The sequence below is a fragment of the Protopterus annectens genome, unplaced genomic scaffold (genome assembly GCF_019279795.1).
Source record: "Protopterus annectens isolate FY-2018-M unplaced genomic scaffold, PAN1.0 ctg71507_obj.part0, whole genome shotgun sequence".
NCBI lineage: Eukaryota > Metazoa > Chordata > Ceratodontiformes > Protopteridae > Protopterus > Protopterus annectens.
In genome coordinates, this window is record NW_025059117.1 from 1 (window position 1) to 5,667 (window position 5,667).

Below are 5,667 nucleotides of genomic sequence, written 5' to 3' on the forward strand. Positions count from 1 at the left end.
CACTGTCCTACTCATGTCTCATGGCATGCACACGTGCACATGCATGCCCAGCAAGAAACTTTGGTGTAAGTAACAGTGTACACCTTCTATTTCTTGACTTTCCCATGCTTATCTTGTGGCACTCCTCTTTCCATGATCTGTGTCTGTCATCTGTCATGTAACACTGACCTCCAATGAACTGCATTTCTTTCAACCATTCCCTCCTGTGATGTCACCTATCTCCTACTCTATTCCTCCCCCTTATGTATCTCTTACATTATTCAGAATGTGCTCATTTGCTATGTGACTGTGGGATTCAGTATCCTAAGCCTCATTTACCTCAGATTGCCTACTAATGCTTAGTTACATGTCTTAGACTCAGCTTCCCCACTTAGCAACAACTAAACAGTGGCCATGTTCTTTTTGGTCTGCTGGTCCCTGCATTGTCAATTCATGTATTGCATAAAACCCACATTTGTGGGTTTATAACCTTCATTTTTATATTTATACAGCTGCAGCCTCAAGAAAGCGGGCTGCTGCTAAGTGCTTAAACATCGGCCATCACCCATAAAATAAAAATTATATTTTTTTGTTATTTGTATCAGGCACTTTGCCAGTGGCCACATATTTGGCCATTGGCATGCTGCCTGACACATATGCATCTCTTTATTTGGAGCCACATGGCTCCATTAGATTTTTGTTAGAAACTTACCAGCTGTCAACTGAGTACATTTCTGCAGCTAAAACGGCTCTAACATGGGCTGCTTTCTGTTTTGTGGATCAAGCATTCTACCTCATTTGCATGCCTTTGGCCGCAAGTGGTGTATTTAGCATATTCAATGCCCAGTCCGCTACAGAAGAGAGACGCTTTTAGCTGGTATCTTACATGGAGTTTCGGCTGTTCCTGGATTGGCAGGCTTGCATGGAGTGTTACACATCTCTTACACTCCGTGCAAGCCTTCGTGAATCCTGCCCAAGGTTTGGACTATTCATTTTTCTGTTCATGTACCAAGGTATGTTTAACTGCTTTGGTTTACTGTTTACATTTGTTTTTTGAACCTCATTAATAAGGTTTCCCTATAACTGACAGATCCTTTTATATATGGGGAAAAAGTAGGAAAAACTTCATGTGTTAATTCTCATAATGTAAACCTCCTACGTAGAGGGTCTGACTGGAACATGCTATATTATTCAATATTGAGGCTATTCTCCATGCAAAGCCCATAGAGGCTTCTGATATAAAACATTGCTGTTTAAGTTCTGGATTCATGACAGACTTACTCTGAAAGAAAGTGGACAGAACAATATGCCATGGAACATTTTTTTCTGCATTTCAGTAGTAATGTGGTCACTTTTGCAGTTGCATCTTAGAATCTGGATTTTTGTGGGAAGTGTCGCCTCTCTTCTCAAAATTTTATTTCATCCTGGTACATACTCAACATTCATTTTTCTGTTCATGTACCAAGGTATGTTTAACTGCTTTGGTTTACTGTGTGGCAACACATGATACTTGCAGTCTGAAGATTCCAGGATCTGAAAAACTCTGTACTAACGCCATTAAGATTTACTTCTAGGGAAATATGTCTGACTTTGACGGAAAAAAAAGCATGGGTGATGTAATCATGGCCGAGTGGTTAAGGTGATGGACTTGAAATCCATTGGGGTTTCCCCACACAGGTTCGAATCCTGTCGATTACGCTGGTGCTGTTTTAAAATCTTTCCTGCACTCTGAGAAATATGTCTTTAAAGCGGACACCTTGTATTGTTGCAGCCAGTGTATCTGATCTAGTGCCTTCCAAGAATCAGTCATTTCTACTTTTCAATTTGATCTTGGCTTATCTATTTAATTTGTTTTGAATTATTAAAACTAGCTTACTCTCTTTGTATTTTCCTCTTCTGGCAAAGGTCTCACTATACAACTTGGATGCTGACAGTTTAGAATTTTTGAGAGGTATACAAATGTTAGGGTATTGAGGGACATTGCGATAAGATATATCAGATCCATCGCGTGCATAAAAGTCTTTTTTTTTTCAGAAAAAAGCCAACATGGTGATCATTATGGCATCAATTGAAGACTTTTGCTATTCTGATTCCTTTCTCTTTTTTCCATCTTTGCTATGATTTCTTAAAAATCTTTCTCCCTCTTTATCGAGTTTGTCCTAAATACATTTTAATATTTACATGAGGATTAAGCATTTTTTCACTTTTTGATATCCATTCTTCAAAGGTTGATGAACAGGTGTGATTTCAATAAAACTGTGTCCAATCTACCTTGATACTTAAATAATGCCAAAGAAATTACAAAACATAAACTCTTAAAAGGTTCCACTGAGATTTGAACTCAGATCGCTGGATTCAGAGTCCAGAGTGCTAACCATTACACCATGGAACCAGCATGCCTTTTCAGTCTAAGAATGACAAGAAAAAAAAAAAAAAAAGAGTCCCTTGCTTGCCCCTTAAGAGAGGGCATTATACTATTCCTGATATTTCAGCCAATATTTTTACCCTCCAGAAGCACAATCAGGATAAAAGCATATGCAGAAAGTTTTGGCCAAGTACACATGCTCTCACACAGACACAGAAAAATCAGAAAAGAAACAGATGATGCTATAGCATTGTCACTTAAGTATTTTGTTAGGCAATTGTCAGCTGTTTCAGTCTTTTAGAGAAGCAAGTTGACCTGGGAGAATTGTTGGCATCTTCTAAAGAAAGGTAAGAAAACCCCTCACACAGATTCTCCTGCATATCGCATTGTCAAGGTATCATAAGTATATCAGTTCAAAGCATTCATAGGTTGATCAGCTCATGTTTTGTGTCTATATATGTTTACATTTGTTTTTTGAACCTCATTAATAAGGTTTCCCTATAACTGCCAGATCCTTTTATATATGGGGAAAAAGTAGGAAAAACTTCATGTGTTGATTCTCATAATGTAAACCTCCTATGTAGAGGGTCTGACTGGAACATGCAATATTATTCAATATTGAGGCTATTCTCCATGCAAAGCCCATAAAGGCTTCTGATATAAAACATTGCTGTTTAAGTTCTGGATTCATGACAGACTTACTCTGAAAGAAAGTGGACAGAACAATATGCCATGGAACATTTTTTTCTGCATTTCAGTAGTAATGTGGTCACTTTTGCAGTTGCATCTTAGAATCTGGATTTTTGTGGGAAGTGTCGCCTCTCTTCTCAAAATTTTATTTCATCCTGGTACATACTCAACACAAGGTTTGGACTATTCATTTTTCTGTTCATGTACCAAGGTATGTTTAACTGCTTTGGTTTACTGTGTGGCAACACATGATACTTGCAGTCTAAAGATTCCAGGATCTGAAAAACTCTGTACTAACGCCATTAAGATTTACTTCTAGGGAAATATGTCTGACTTTGATGGAAAAAAACCATGGGTGATGTAATCGTGGCCGAGTGGTTAAGGCGATGGACTTGAAATCCATTGGGGTTTCCCCGCACAGGTTCGAATCCTGTCGATTACGCTGGTGCTGTTTTAAAATCTTTCCTGCACTCTGAGAATATGTCTTTAAAGCGGACACCTTGTATTGTTGCAGCCAGTGTATCTGATCTAGTGCCTTCCAGGAATCAGTCATTTCTACTTTTCAATTTGATCTTGGCTTATCTATTTAATTTGTTTTGAATTATTAAAACTAGCTTACTCTCTTTGTATTTTCCTCTTCTGGCAAAGGTCTCACTATACAACTTGGATGCTGACAGTTTAGAATTTTTGAGAGGTATACAAATGTTAGGGTATTCAGGGACATTGCGATAAGATATATCAGATCCATCGCGTGCATAAAAGTCTTTTTTTTTCAGAAGGAAGCCAACATGGTGATCATTATGGCATCAATTGAAGACTTTTGCTATTCTGATTCCTTTCTCTTTTTTCCATCTTCGCTATGATTTCTTAAAAATCTTTCTCCCTCTTTATCGAGTTTGTCCTAAATACATTTTAATATTTACATGAGGATTAAGCATTTTTTCACTTTTTGATATCCATTCTTCAAAGGTTGATGAACAGGTGTGATTTCAATAAAACTGTGTCCAATCTACCTTGATACTTAAATAATGCCAAAGAAATTACAAAACATAAACTCTTAAAAGGTTCCACTGAGATTTGAACTCAGATCGCTGGATTCAGAGTCCAGAGTGCTAACCATTACACCATGGAACCAGCATGCCTTTTCAGTCTAAGAATGACAAGAAAAAAAAAAAAAGAGTCCCTTGCTTGCCCCTTAAGAGAGGGCATTATACTATTCCTGATATTTCAGCCAATATTTTTACCCTCCAGAAGCACAATCAGGATAAAAGCATATGCAGAAAGTTTTGGCCAAGTACACATGCTCTCACACAGACACAGAAAAATCAGAAGAAACAGATGATGCTATAGCATTGTCACTTAAGTATTTTGTTAGGCAATTGTCAGCTGTTTCAGTCTTTTAGAGAAGCAAGTTGACCTGGGAGAATTGTTGGCATCTTCTAAAGAAAGGTAAGAAAACCCCTCACACAGATTCTCCTGCATATCGCATTGTCAAGGTATCATAAGTATATCAGTTCAAAGCATTCATAGGTTGATCAGCTCATGTTTTGTGTCTATATATGTTTACATTTGTTTTTTGAACCTCATTAATAAGGTTTCCCTATAACTGCCAGATCCTTTTATATATGGGGAAAAGTAGGAAAAACTTCATGTGTTGATTCTCATAATGTAAACCTCCTACGTAGAGGGTCTGACTGGAACATGCAATATTATTCAATATTGAGGCTATTCTCCATGCAAAGCCCATAAAGGCTTCTGATATAAAACATTGCTGTTTAAGTTCTGGATTCATGACAGACTTACTCTGAAAGAAAGTGGACAGAACAATATGCCATGGAACATTTTTTTCTGCATTTCAGTAGTAATGTGGTCACTTTTGCAGTTGCATCTTAGAATCTGGATTTTTGTGGAAAGTGTCGCCTCTCTTCTCAAAATTTTATTTCATCCTGGTACATACTCAACACAAGGTTTGGACTATTCATTTTTCTGTTCATGTACCAAGGTATGTTTAACTGCTTTGGTTTACTGTGTGGCAACACATGATACTTGCAGTCTAAAGATTCCAGGATCTGAAAAACTCTGTACTAACGCCATTAAGAATTACTTCTAGGGAAATATGTCCGACTTTGATGGAAAAAAACCACAGGTGATGTAATCGTGGCCGAGTGGTTAAGGCGATGGACTTGAAATCCATTGGGGTTTCCCCGCACAGGTTCGAATCCTGTCGATTACGCTGGTGCTGTTTTAAAATCTTTCCTGCACTCTGAGAATATGTCTTTAAAGCGGACACCTTGTATTGTTGCAGCCAGTGTATCTGATCTAGTGCCTTCCAGGAATCAGTCATTTCTACTTTTCAATTTGATCTTGGCTTATCTATTTAATTTGTTTTGAATTATTAAAACTAGCTTACTCTCTTTGTATTTTCCTCTTCTGGCAAAGGTCTCACTATACAACTTGGATGCTGACAGTTTAGAATTTTGAGAGGTATACAAATGTTAGGGTATTCAGGGACATTGCGATAAGATATATCAGATCCATCGTGCATAAAGTCTTTTTTTCAGAAGGAAGCCAACATGGTGATCATTATAGCATCAATTGAAGACTTTTGCTATTCTGATTCCTTTCTCTTTCAT

The 5,667-nt window shown here is 37.6% G+C and overlaps 5 non-coding genes across 5 annotated transcripts; 3 read left to right on the forward strand and 2 right to left on the reverse strand.

Annotated features, from left to right (window-relative positions):
- Positions 1-1,595: 1,595 nt before the first annotated feature.
- On the forward strand, positions 1,596-1,677 carry TRNAS-UGA. Its single transcript has one exon. It is a non-coding gene; the product is annotated as a tRNA-Ser (tRNA).
- A 622-nt stretch (positions 1,678-2,299) lies between these two features.
- TRNAQ-CUG lies at positions 2,300-2,371 on the reverse strand. Its single transcript has one exon. It is a non-coding gene; the product is annotated as a tRNA-Gln (tRNA).
- A 1,023-nt stretch (positions 2,372-3,394) lies between these two features.
- On the forward strand, positions 3,395-3,476 carry TRNAS-UGA. The gene has a single exon. It is a non-coding gene; the product is annotated as a tRNA-Ser (tRNA).
- Positions 3,477-4,096: 620 nt separating this feature from the next.
- Positions 4,097-4,168, reverse strand: TRNAQ-CUG. Its single transcript has one exon. It is a non-coding gene; the product is annotated as a tRNA-Gln (tRNA).
- Positions 4,169-5,185: 1,017 nt separating this feature from the next.
- Positions 5,186-5,267, forward strand: TRNAS-UGA. Its single transcript has one exon. It is a non-coding gene; the product is annotated as a tRNA-Ser (tRNA).
- Positions 5,268-5,667: the final 400 nt, after the last annotated feature.